We start from the raw sequence: 14,310 nt of genomic DNA, 5'->3' as shown, positions 1-14,310 counted from the left end.
TAAAGTAAGAACTTGGATTTATATAGTGGCTTTCACAAGCTCAAGATGTTCCAAAGTGCTTTACAGCCAATGAGATACTTTTAAAGTGTAGTTACTGTTATGATGTAGAAAATGTGGAGATCAGCTTGCACACAGCAAGTTCCCACAAACGGCAACATGATAATGGCCAGATAATCTGCTTTAGTGATGCTTGATCGATTAATATTGACCAGGACACCAGGGTGAACTCCCTTGCACTTCAAATAGCGCCATGTGACTTTGCATCCATCTGAAAGGGCAGTCAGGGACTCAGTTTAACATCTTATCCGAAAGACACCCCCTCTGACAGTGTAGCACTCCCTCAATACTGCATTGAAGTGTCAGCCTAGAATTTGCGCTCCGGTCTCTGTAGTGCGACTTGACCCGCAACTTTTTGACTGAGGCGAATGTGCTACCAACTGAGCCAGGGCTGATTTGTATGACTCTTGGCAAGTTTCTTGGTTCCCCTTTCTATGATCAGAGGCCATAACAAACAATAAAGGTATCCTGTGATTTTTATAAGAGAACAAATGATTTAATGTTGGAATTAAAAATGATCATGATTAAATCATGTGGTATTATCGAAATTAACTGAAGCAAGCAGGATGTGAGTCAGTTTCCAGAAAAACTGCATTATGTTGAAACACAACGAAGAACAAGTATGTTGAAGCAATAATTATCCTGGGCTGTTAACGAGTTAAAAGGCTTTCAAAGATTTTGCTTATTAAAGGAATAGTAATTGTTGGAGTATTTTTTACAGAAACTGCTTCCAGTTCACTTTCACCGAAAAGTCAAAGTATCTTTGCATATAAGTGGTGTTTGTCTATTCATATTTTGTATATTTTACCATTTTTGTTTCCCTGCTGTGCTGACCTGCCATTTGAGGTCTTACCTTACAGTTGTGATTTGGACTGCTGAATGGGCGATATAATCTATTAGTTCAGAGCTCTATTGAAATTCGTGCACTTTGGCATGCAAACTGTTTGTTGGTTTGGGTATTCTACCACTGATAACTCCCAATGCCATCAATGTGTACTCTGGAGAGCAACAGAGGGTAATTGGAGAAATTAATTGTGGAAAATCCAACAACCACCCACTTATACTAACCCTACAGTAATCCCATATTCCCTACCACCTACCTACACTAGAGGCAATTTACAATGGCCAATTTACCTATCACCTGCAAGTCTTTAGCTGTGGGAGGAAACCGGAGCACCCGGCGAAAACCCACGCGGTCACAGGGAGAACTTGCAAACTCCGCACAGGCAGTACCCAGAATCGAACCCGAGTTCCTGGAGCTGTGAGGCTGCGGTGCTAACCACTGCGCCACTGTGCCGCCCCAGTAGTACTTTTCTGTAGTACTTTTTAAATTTACATTTTAGTAATAATTTGGATGGAAGTTACATAGATATATTTGCTTTTTATATTTGGCAATATCCTGTAATGTTGAAATATAATGCAATTTCCTGTCATTGGTCCAACTCCTTAAGCAACCAACAGAGCCTTTTCGAGGTATGAAACTGCGACATCTGGATTATTATAGATAATCACTTGTGATTGTTATGACGTCTTTACCCGAAGTTTCTGGACAAGAAGAAGTACATTTAGTTTAAGATTTGACCTTCATTTAAGTTAAGGTGGTGGTGTGCCGCCTTCTTGAACCGCTGCTGTCCGTGTAGTATAGGTACATTCACAATGTTGTTCGGTGAGGAGATCCTGGATTTTGAACCAGCAATGAAGGAATTACTGTCTATTTCCAAGTCAGAATGGTGTGTGACTTGGAGGGGTGTTTGCAGGTGGTGATGTTCCCTTGCGCCTGCTGCTCTTGTCCTTCCAGGTGATAAAGGTAGCAGGTTTGGGAGGTGCTGTCAAAGAAGCTTTGGTGAGTTGCTGCAGTGCATCTTGTAGATGGTACATACTGCTGCTACAATGTACTGGTGGATAAGGGAATGAAGGTTTAAGGTGGTGGATGGAGTGCCGATCAAGCGGGCTGCTTTGTCAGGGATGGTGTCGAGCTTCTTGAGTGTTGTTGGAGCTGCACTCGTCCATGCAAGTGGAAAATATTCCATCATACTCCTGACTTGTGCTTTTTATAGATGGTGGAGAGGCTTTGGAGAGTCAGGCAGAGACTCCCCCGCTGCAGATTACCCACCCTCTGACCTGCTCTTGTAGCCACAATACATATCTGGCTGGTCTATTTAAGTTTCTGGTCAATGGTAACCCCCAGGATATTGAAGATGGGGCATGTTAATGCCATTGAATGTCAAAAGGAGATGGTTAGATTCTCTCTTGTTGGAGATGGTCGTTGCCTGGCACCTAGGTGGTGTGAATGTTACTTGCCACTTACCAGCTCAAGCCTAAATGTCATCCAGGTCTTGCTGCATGCGGGCACAGATTACCTCATCATTTGAGGAGTTGCGAATGGAACTGTACACTGCAATCATCAGCAAACATCCCCACTTCTGACCTTATGATGGAAGGGAGGTCATTGCTGAAGCAGCTGAAGATGGTTGGGCCTAGGACACTGCCCTAAGAACATAAGAAATAGTAGACCATTCGGCTAATCGAGCCTACTTCACCATCCAGTATGATAGTGGCTGACCTTTTACCTGAACTCCACTTTCCTGCCGCTCCCCATATCCCTTGATTCCCCAAGAGATCAAAAATCTTTCGATCTCCGTCTTGAATATACTCAACGATGGAGCATTTGAGGTAGACCGTTCCAAAGATTCACAACCCTCTAAGTGAAGAAATTTCTCCCCACCTCAGTCCTAAATGAGCGATCCCATATCCTGAGACTGTGTCCCTATATTCTAGATTCCCCAGCTGGGGGAAATAACCTCTTTGTGTCTACCCTGTCAAGCCCCTTCAGAATTTTGTTTGTTTCGATGAGATCTCCTCTCACTCTTCTGAACTCCAGAGAGTACAGACCCAATTTACTCAGCCTCTCATCATGGGCCAACCCCCTCATCCCAGGAACAAATCTAGTGAATCTTCATTGTACTGCCTCCAAGGCCAGTATATCCTTCCTTCGATACAGAGACCAAAACTCTGCACAGTACTCCAGTTGTGGTCTCACCAATGCCCTATACAATTGAAGCAAGACTTCCTGATTCTTGTATTCCAATCCCCTTGCAATAAAGGCCAACATGCCATTTTCCTTCCTAATTGCTTGCTGAACCTGCATACTAACTTTCAGTGTTCCTTGTACAAGTACACCCTTGTGTCTCTGAACATGAAAATATAAAAGTTTCACAGCTTTTGAAAAAATTCTGCTTTTCTATTCTGACTACCAACTTATAGAAATCATAAGATCATAGCAATTTACAGCACAGAAGGAGGCCATTCAGCCCATTGTGTCTATACCAGCCAAGTGGCCATCCAGCCATATCCCACATTCCAGCTCTTGGTGCGTAGCCTTGTAGATTACAGCACTTCAGGTGCACATCCAAGTATTTTTTAAATGTTATGAGAGTTTCTGCCTCTACCACCCTTTCAGGCAGATCCCACCACCCTCTGGGTGAAAAGATTTTTCCTCTAATTTCCTGTAAACCTCCTACCTCTTACCCTAAATCTATGCCCCCTCGTTTTGGACTCCTCAACCCCGGGGAATTGGGCCTTCCTATCACTCACAAATGCACTGCCTCGACTCCAGAAGTTACTGTTCAAGATTCAGGGCTACAACTGTGATGTCCGATAGAAATCCCATAGTCAGATGATCCTATCGGACACCCTTAGTAGACTGCCCAACCTGGGAAGGTCTGAGAAATGCCATTTGATTTCCAAATGGACCAAGTCTATGCAAACTTTGGAGGATGTCTGCAATGTAGATCTCATGTGCTTCGGTCAAAACAAGGGAGAGGAACTCCAGAGGGAGACTTGTCAAGACCCCAAACTCTGAGCTCAATGGCAAATAGGGGTTTGGCCCGAGATCGTTCAGGTGATCCCTACGGAATCAGTATATCCAATGGAGTATTATTCAAAGGACGCCAGGCACTCATAACAGTGACACTTCAGTCTGACATACATGGACAGCTCCACTAAGGACACATGGGAATAGGAAGAACGCGATGACTCTCTCACGAGTCCGTATACTGGCCTGGCATCAGCAAGGAAACTGACCAGATGGTGAGATCTTGTGGTGCGTGGCAAGGACACCAGGCCAGTCAACAAAAAGAGCCTCTCCAACCACATGACGTACCATCATCACCATGGATAAAGATAGCAACAAATCTGTGCTCTGTGAGCAGAGAAGACTATCTGCTAGTGACTGACTTATCACACCAAATTTCCCATTGTGCAGAAGCATCAGGACACATTGACTACAGCAGTGGCCAACACCGTTGGTGCCATCTTTAGTCTTTTTGGTGTCCTGGCAGAAGTGGTGTTCTACAACAGCCTACAATATACAGGAAAACTGTTCCAGGATATGTGTGAACAATGGTCCACCAACCATGTCACAATGTCACATCATTACCCAGATGTCCTCGTTCAAATGGGATACTGAACGTATGGTCAGGACAGTCAAACTGGGCAAGATATCCAGCTTGCATTATTGCATCTTCATGCAACACCATTAGACTCTGGATTGTCATCACCTGCCGAGATTCTGTTTGGTCAACCTGTGAGAATCATGCTACCAAATTATCATGTCACCAAGTCGTCCTTGATCATAGGCCAGTTACACCAGAAACGACTAGATGAAAGACACACATGACATGCATTTCGGTGCAGAATTATAGTGACTATATGTTGTCCAGAAGTTGAGTGTCCTACACCTGCAAGAACAGATATGGACCCCAGCAGAGGTGTCCAAGGTATGCAAAGAACCACATTCGTATGAGGTGTCAACACCAAATGGTTCAGTTCTGCGAAGGAATCAATCTCATCTCGGGGGACTTTTTGCTAGCCATGCACAAGGTGACCAACCAGCATTGTCTACACACACCTGTGCAAATTTTGAAGACGAAGGAACGACAAGCAACATACCAACAACTGAGGACAATCCTCCTAAACACAATTTTCAGGAGCAGAGGACGGACAGTTCGAGAACGCACCCACATGTTATTGTTGCAAGGTCTGAATGACTCAGCAGATGACCAGCATGGTTCCAAAGAAGAGTGTTCCAAATGTTCTTTAGATTTAGAGATACAGCACTGAAACAGGCCCTTTGGCCCACCGAGTCTGTGCCAACCATTAACCACCCGTTTATACTAATCCTACACTAATCCCATATTCCTACCACATCCTCACCTGTCCCTATATTCCCCAACCACCCTGTTCTTGTTACAGTTGAATGCTTTATGTATATAGTGTTACAATTGTCAAACTTCTTATCTCAAAAAGGTTACTTGTTCATGTACATATTAATGTTATACTATATGGTGTTGTCATTTAAGGGAAGGAGGATGTTGTGATAGTGTATTTGTAGTATGTTAAATATATGTTTATGCTGATATGTATGTCATCGCAGGAAGTGATGCAATGTCACGTAATTCAGTTCTCTTGACCGGAGACAGACAGAGCGAGAGAGACAGAGAGGAGCATGGCGGGAGCGGAGGTTTAAAAAGCGGGCCTAAGTTGTGGAGTAATCAGTTAAGCCATGAACTTATTGAATGGCGGAGCAGACTCGAAGGTCCAAGTGGCCTACTCCTGCTCCTAATTCGTATGTTTGTATGTTAGTTAGCATTTGTAAGCTGAAGCAACAGCAAGTCTCCATTAAAGCTCTGTGTTCTAAACCTTTATGCCTACCCTTCAGCTTCGTTTGTATTATTCGAGAAAGAGATAATACAACATTGGTCAGTTTGGATTTGTCCTGCTTTTTGTAGACATACCTGGGCAATTTCCCACTCTGACTCCACATGAGTCTCCATCGCCTTACTTCATCTAACCCGATCTGCATATCCTTCTATACCTTTCTATGTCATACACTAACTTCCCCTTATCTATGTAGTTTCACAGCTGCTCGAAAATAATATAAGCCATAACAGTGTCTTTGTGTTTAAAAGATTGGCCAATCTTCTGTAGTTTTGCTCACAAGATCTGATTCACAACTGAAGTCAACCAGAGGCTAACCGCTGAGGGAGGTTTTTATAAATTGGTAGCTGCTCGTAAATCGCTGCTACTACCCTTGGGCGAGGGAGGAAAAGAAAGACCAGGCTAACAACATCGGTAAAAGCCGCAGAAAATGACTGACCTCATATACATTTTTGATAGTTTTGAAACAGGACAGTTGGGTGACATGTTTGAGCTAATTTGAGTGCTTGTTTGGTCTGCGCTGTTAAAGCCACAAAATCTATCTGCAAAATGTCCAAATAGCTTGGAGTCAATTAGAGTTTGCCGGTTGGTGAGCAATGTTTTGTAAATCGGAAGGTGTTTGTATATTTCTGGCGTCAGATCCAAAAGAGCAGAATGAAATGTCTGGCTCATTCATTTTTGAAGTGCGATGTCTTGAATACCGTGGTCTCATTGATGTTATTCTATATATAGGCTGTTAGAGCTGAACTTCACTTACTCAGTCGTGTCGGCTTCTAACTCTACTGTGAACTTTAAATCCTAACTCTAAAGGAAGTAAACTAGACCTTTCTGGTTCTGTTTGCTATTTAAACAGTTTGTACAAAATGCTTCTGAGAATCCAGATTTAGTGATGGAAACTTTAATTTCAGCCTTGCAACTCAAAACAATCAAGTTATAGGAGGGTTACAGAAGTAATTTTGAGCCAAACAGGAAAATGTACCCCGGAGCCATTGAATTGTGGCATAATCTCTGGATGGAACTGGGCCTGTTATCACATGTTATTAAAAAAAATGATCGCCTCAGGATCCTGAGTGAAATGCTTATTTAGCCAAGCCCAGTTTACAAATTTTGTGACCCTTCAGCATTTTACAAACTGCCGCAAAGTGAACTTGCACAAGGTGACTTGAGATAATCATGGAGTACGGCCACTACGACTGTCTTGGTAGATATGTCCAAATGAAGTGTTGTAATTGTCTTATGGTTTACTAATGTCCCCAATTTACCAAAATAAATGTGATTACAAAATTTAACAGAAATTGAAGATTTATCAACCCCAATAACCTACAATTATATAGGTGCTTAGTGTAACTAATGTTCCAAGACACTTCACAGGCATAGGAAATTAGTGGGGGAAATAGAAACTTGTTAAAGAGATGGAGATTTCTATACAGGGAAAAAATGTGCAGAGGCAAAGGGTTTAGGTAGGCAATTCCAGAGAATGAAACTTCATGTGCTATTGAACTGCTGTCCATCCCAATAAATAAAGCAACTGAACGCAATATAATAAACTGCATTTTTGACAATATTTCTGGTACGTGCAGGGCAGCTGGCTGTTTGCCAAAATGTTTCGCTTTTTTCTGACTATTACTGGAAATTATTAACAATGGGAACATCATGCTACCAGTTGGGAAGTGAAGAGCGAAGAACTACCAAACAAGCAATCATAACACCATGGGAACTAATTCATAAATACTTCACCTATTAATAGTAAAGCATTTCCTCCTTTTTGCTGTTTCTTTGGAAAAGAAATACATAAAATATTTGAGCACCTTGATGTCAAAATCAGTGTTTCATTAAAACATAACCATTAATTAGCATCTGTCTACAGAATATGTGTATTCATTGTTCCAGTCCTATTCAGGTCCCCTCCCTTGCCTATTTTTTTCATTACATAGATGACTCTATTGGTTCCTCCCACCCCATTTCCTGTAATAACTCTATTCCATTCCCCCAGTTTCTCTGTCTCTGTCACATCTGTTCTGATATTGCCACTGTCCCTACTAGTGCTTCTGGCATGTCTTCCTTTTTTCTGGACCGAGGATTCCCCTCCACTGTGGTTGATGGGGCCCTTCTGCCCTCGCACCTTGCTATTCCTCCCAGAATCACGATAAGGTTCCTCTTGTCCTCATCTTCCATCCCACTAGCCTCCATGTTCAATGGAGCATTTTCTGCCACCTCCACCATGATACCAGCACCAAACACATCGTCTCCTCTTCTCCCCTTTCAGCATTCCAGAGGGACTGTTACCTCTGTGACACCCTAGTCCACTTATCCATCACCTCCAATATGCATTCCCCTTCACATGGCATCTTCCCATGCAAGATCCAACACCTGCCGTTTCACCTCCCCACTTCTCACCATCCAGGGTCTTAAACATTTCTTCCAGATGAAACAGCAATTTATTTGTATTTCTTTGTTCCAAATGCAGATTGAGTGATGGCTTTGCTGAACACCTCCGTTCAGTCCACAAGCATGACCCTGAGCTTCTGATTCCTTTTCATTTTAATTCTCCGTGCAACTCATACTTTGACCTCTCTGTCCTAAGCCTCCTACACTGTTCCGATGAAGTTCAGTGTAAGCTTAAGGAACAGCACCTCATCTTTCAATTAGGCACTTTACAACCTTCCAAACTCAACATTGATTTCAATCACTTCAGATCATAACCTAGTTTATTTGGACAGCAAGTGGTAATTGTAATGCTGTTGCCATTTACGCTTCTCTATACCCAACTTTTGTTTCTTTACTTGTCGCATTACAGCTCCCTTTTCCCTTGAATTATCATCCCTATTGCCATTTAATTACTCCTTTCCATTCTATCACAAACCTTCCCTTTTGTTTTTTCCTCCCCTTCCCCTCACCACCTCCTGCCCAATCGCTTTTCCCTGCATATGTACTTGCTCGTGTCTGACTAACTTGATTGAATTTTTGGAGGAGGTAATGTGGAGATTCGATGAGGATAGCGTGTTTAATGTCGTCTATGTGAATTTTAGTAAGGCTTTTGAAAAGGTTCCACACGGTAGACCAGTCAGAAAAGTAAGAGTCCGGGGATCCAGAATTGGCTCAAACGCAGGAAGCAAACAGTAATGGTTGACCAGAATTTTTATGACAGGAAGGCTGTTTCCGCAGGGCCCAGTATTGGGTCCCTTGCTTTTCGTACTATATTTCAATGATTTAGATTTAAACATAGGGAGCAAGATTAAGAAGTTTGCAGATGATACAAAAATTGGTCGTGTGAGTGCTGGTGAGGAAGAAAGCTGTAAACTGCAGTAAGATAGCAATGGACTAGTCAGGTGGGCAGAAAAGTGGTAAATGGAGTTCAATCTGGAGAAGTGTGAGGTAATGTGTTTGGGGAGGTCAGACAAGGCAAGGGAATGTACAATAAATGGTAGGATACAGAGAAGTGTAGAGGGAGAGAGGGATCTTGGAGTGTATGTCCACAGATCCTTGAAGATAGCAGGTAGTCAAGAAGTCATATAAGGTATTTTCCTTTTTTGGCCAAGGCATAGAGTATAGGAGCAGGGAGGTTTAGCTAGAACTGTATAAAATACTAGTTAGGCCACAGCTAGAGCATTGCAGATAGTTCTGGTCACCACATTACAGGAAGGAGGTGATTGTGTAAGAGAGGGTACTGCAATACAAGGATGCTGCCAAGAATGGAGATTGGATAGGTTGGGGGGGGGAGGGGTGGGTGCGGGGATGGGTTTGGGACAGAGGAGACTGAGGGGAGATCTAATTGACTGTAGAAAATTGAGGGGCCTAGATATAGTGAATAGAAGGACCTATTTCTATTAACAGAGAGGTCAATAACAAAGGGCATCATTTTAAAGGAATTGGCAGAAGGATTAGAAGGGAGTTGAGTTTTTTTTCTCCCAGAGGATGGTGGTCATCTGAAGCACTCTGCCTGAAAGAATGGTAGAGGCAAAAACCCTCATTGCATTTTTAAAAATTCTTGGATGTGCTCTTGTAGTGCCATAACCTACAGGGCTACAGACCAAAAGGTGGAAAGTGGGTTTAGATTGGGTGTCTCCTTGTTAGCTGGCGGAGAAGGTATGGGCCAAATGGTGGTCTCCAGTGCTGTAAGTTTTCTGTGTTTCATTGTTTAAAAACTGTTACATCTCTAACTTTTTCCAGTTCTGATGAAAGATCATTGACCTGAAATGTTAACTCTATTTATCTCTCCACAGGTGCTGCCAGACTTGCTGAGTATTTCCGGCATTTTCTGTTTCTATTTCATCCAACCAGTAGTGTTTTTTTCCTTTCTGTGCATGTGTCTATGCTGGTTGAAGAATCAGTTATCTGATGCACATGTAGAATATCTGTGGACATTGAATGTTTTCTAGCTAAATCAAGCTTTGAATCGATGTACATATTCGTAGGTTCAGATAGGTGATTAAATTCTCCTAAATACCAAAAGAGGATTCCAAAGGAAAACTAATCTTAATGGGCGGCACAGTGGTGCAGTGGTTAGCACCGCAGCCTCACAGCTCCAGCGACCCAGGTTCAATTCCAGGTACTGCCTGTGTGGAGTTTGCAAGTTCTCCCTGTGTCTGCGTGGGTTTTCGCCGGGTGCTCCGGTTTCCTCCCACCACCAAAAGACTTGCAGGTTGATAGGTAAATTGTCCATTATAAATTGCCCCTAGTATAGGTAGGTGGTAGGGGAATAGAGGGACAGGTGGGGATGTGGTAGGAATATGGGATTAGTGTAGGATTAGTATAAATGGGTGGTTGATGGTTAGCACAGACTCGGTGGGCCGAAGGGCCTGTTTCAGTGCTGTATCTCTAAATAAATAAATAGTTAATTAGATTTGTCTTTTCATTTTTACACTGCTCTGATATAGTTTCACTTTTGCAGTGATTCAAAACTGGAAGTAGAACTGAATCGGGTCAGCAATCAGACTTATTACACAAATGGAATGGGAATGAGCCTGGGAGTTGGGTATTTGTTGTTCTGATGTGTTAACAGCGGTGCAGCACTTTTCTTCCAGGGTTTGAATGTATGACGGGGTTTGAAATGAGTACTCTGCATCAATATGTGATTGTATTAGGATGCATGTAATGTTGTTATTTGAACCAATAGTCCTACACGTTCAACAAAAGATTGTCCCTTTAGTTTTCAATGCTTGCTTATAGTATGGTGTGGGGGTGTGTGTATGCATCATACTAAAAGCATGTGGGAGTATTATCATGCTGACATTCTTAGTATGTGCATGCACTAGGACCTGGATTCGGCTTTGGAATTACTTAAAAATTCCCGAAATCAGAGTGGCAGTTGAACTTGCTACTCTAAGCCCTATGCACTGAAGCTGAACTGGGCTTTGATCAGTGTGTCATTTAACTGGAGTATTGCATTTTCATGGCTTTGTTTAAATATTTGGATCTCAAACTATGCTTTGTAACTATGTTATCTCACTGTCTGCGTTTATATATTTTTGGAAAATGTTGTTTGTAGTGTAAAAATTAATGAGGGCTATCTCAGCAGGCGAGCTGTTCATTAGGGAATTTGAACTTCTACATATATTGTGTAGGAGTTTAGCCTGGGAAAGCTGGCTACAAATTAATTCTTGACTAGCACCCATCATGGTAACATTTTTGTTCCTTGGCTGTTTTATTTATTTCAGAACTGTCAAATTAAGTTTAAATCTTGCACAGCCCTACCCAAAGTTCAGTATTCAAGTGAACTCACTGGAATACTTCAAAATCTCCCCTTTTTTTGAACTGCCTGATAGAATATTGCTAAGGAACCATCCCTCAGAACATTAAGCACAACCAATTTTCCAATGTTTCAATGATTTGCAAAATGTTGTATCTTTACTGTCCATTCCATATCGAGTCTACATGTGGAAGTGAGCTAGTTTAAAGTGGATATTCTGTACCCAGCTCAGAATGGCGATGATAATTAGATATCTGGAAAAAAACAAGGTAAATATTCTGCCTGCTGTTTTGCACTTATATAGCTGTTTATAAATGTAGCCAAGACACCACATATCAGGAGTTATTTTGACATGCAATGACTTTTGTTGTGGCAGTTGCCATTTGGCAGATAAATCACAAATGCCAGGCAATGTGCGCATGTGTAACAGCTGAAAATAATTGGACAACTGTAATACTCCACAATTTGATTCATTTTAATAGCCCTTTTCAAAATAACCCTAAGCTGGAAATGATTAGTGTCCAGTTTCGGTATTACTCTAGTAATGTTGCAATTGTTGAAATGGCAACATTGTTATCATACATCATCCATCTCATTCACCATACAAACCTTACAATTGTTACAAACAGAATTGGGAGAGAACTGAAACCCCAGTTCCCTTCCCTTGACTGTAATCAGTATGTTTTTTGACAAGGAAGATGTGTGTGTTTCGTGACCCGAGTGTGTGCAATTTGAATAACCAGAAGTACACTTTTCACGCGTTCTCCCCGAAAGTATAACTCTATGTCACTCACTAACCACTTTCACATTCACACACACGCACACCCACACACCCAAGAAAGAAAGCCATCAAAGACGATAGTGCACTTTTATCAATTACAAACAAAGGACTAGTTTGTAAGTCACATAATCTTGGCTCGTCCTGGGGAAAAGACATGCGTTGTGGGCCCAGTGAAGAAGGCATTTCCACTCCTGAAGTGTAGTTAAGTGGATTCGATCGCTGGAGTCGTATCTTGAGGTCATTGCAGAATTCTCTCGAAGAGGTGGATTTTCAGCAGGTCATGAAGTTAGTTGCTGTAGTCTCATTACCAGGAGGTCAGTTTGCTTTACTGGTGGACTTGAAAAGAAACAGGCTTGGAGACTTTAAGATGTTACAGCCTTCAGTTCTTTTATGGTGTGATGCTTTGTCTGCTTTCTTGGCAGCTGTTTGCTGACTGACCAGTTTCTCCTTGCTGCTTGGTGTAATAAGATCCGTTGTCTGTGTTTAGTTTTGGTCATGTGACCACCTGAGCCATACTTCAATTGTCCACCCAGAATGATGTAAAGTTCGAAGCCATTTCTACACAATGCAGAATGGATGGTGGCCATTCACCTGTACTTATGATTTAACTGGTTTCTTACAGCTGTCCTTATTAAGTTTCGAGCTCAGTGACAGTGCGTCTAGGAGGCCATTGATACTGAGTTTTGGTTAAGACCACACAATAGGAGGCGTGAATTCCACAAATGGTTTTGGCTTGATATGCCCATTCAAGGCAGGCACTCCAGCCCATGGTCATTCAATTGCAAAAGTCACCTGGCCCGCGGCAGCCATCTTATGCAGCTCTTTAAATGTCCATTGTGTTTTATTTTGATTCCCTTTGACGGACAGACAAATTGTTTACTTCCCACTTAAATGGGAGGGTGAAATAGCAGAGTGAGGGGAGCAACCAGTTGATCCATATTAGCTATGGAGATTCCACTGTAAAACTGTAGTACTTTGTGTTGGATTTAAATGCCAATCCAATCCATTTATTAAAAATTTTGCATCAGATGTGCACTTCCTCTCTCTGAACCATACTTTCTGTTGTCACAGCTTTGTCAACATTGACCATTGTAAGTGCCACGTCAAATGCCACACTGTAGTTGCAGGCTCTGGCCAATAGGTGGATCTGTGGAATGGGTTTCTGAAGTCTCTCCCAACTGGGTTGCCACCTTTGTGTGTATATTCTGTTGCCGTCTTGTGCCTGTATATGAGAGACGGCCAACAAGCCCTTGAGGCAAAGGTTGAAACATTTTCATTCTGAAATGTACCAGTTCACTGCTCGTGCCCTTGTCCACAGTCAGTTCATGAATATAAAATATATATACTTTTAAAAGAATAAAACCACGCAACTTGTTTTTTTTTGTGGGAACTATGATTTTTTTTATTAATCAACTAGCTGTGGGTAAAGCCAAAAGCCATTTGCCAGTGTAATTTAAAATTAAAATGTTTGAACAATGTGTACGTGAGAGTGGCAAAAGGGCCAGTGATCAGTGTAACCTTCCAAAAATAGTGTAAAAAGGTTCCTTAATTTAAAAAAACGATTGAAGCTTATTTTTGTTTGCTAAAGTAAATTTGCCATGTTAATAATTCCAGCAGGAAACCATTTTGACTGGTTTTAAGTACTTAGTAGGCACACTTTATGAACCGTATAGGTTTATTCTCACTCATGTTAATGCATATGGGCTAAAATTTGTAGCACTAATGTGAAGGTTGTCAAGTCATCAGTGATTTAAAACTTTTTAAAATTTATTCATGGGTGTTGCTGGCAAGGCTAGCATTTATTACCGATTCCAAATTGCCCTTGAGAAGGTACTGGTGGGCTACCTTCTTGAACTGCTGCAGTCGGTTTAGGTGCACCCACAGTGCTGTTAGGGAGGGAGTTCCAGGATTTTGACCCAGTGACGATGAAGGAACAGTGATATATTTCCAAGCCAGGATGGTGTGTGACATGGAGGGGAGCTTGCAGGAGGTGGTGGTCCCATGCGCCAGTACCCTTGTCCATCTAGACAGTAGAGGTTTCAGGTTTGGGAGATGCTGTTGAAGA

The 14,310-nt window shown here is 42.0% G+C and overlaps 1 protein-coding gene across 8 annotated transcripts in view; it reads left to right on the top strand.

Moving 5' to 3' along the window:
* Window positions 1–14,310, top strand: part of atp8b4 (ATPase phospholipid transporting 8B4) — a 251,477-nt gene that overhangs the window by 36,403 nt on the left and 200,764 nt on the right. Inside the window, exon 1 of one of the 8 annotated variants that reach the window (XM_068017962.1) lies at window positions 12,541–12,559. The exons of the other annotated variants lie outside the window; for them this stretch is intronic. The gene's annotated coding sequence lies outside the window, so the exon portion shown is untranslated. Of the gene's footprint in view, window positions 1–12,540; window positions 12,560–14,310 lie in introns of those variants that run through there. 8 annotated transcript variants of the gene reach the window in all.

Source organism: Heterodontus francisci, chromosome 38 (genome assembly GCF_036365525.1).
Source record: "Heterodontus francisci isolate sHetFra1 chromosome 38, sHetFra1.hap1, whole genome shotgun sequence".
Lineage (NCBI taxonomy): Eukaryota > Metazoa > Chordata > Chondrichthyes > Heterodontiformes > Heterodontidae > Heterodontus > Heterodontus francisci.
Note: the sequence above shows the minus strand (reverse complement) of the source record. Positions and strands in the feature narration are given on the sequence as shown.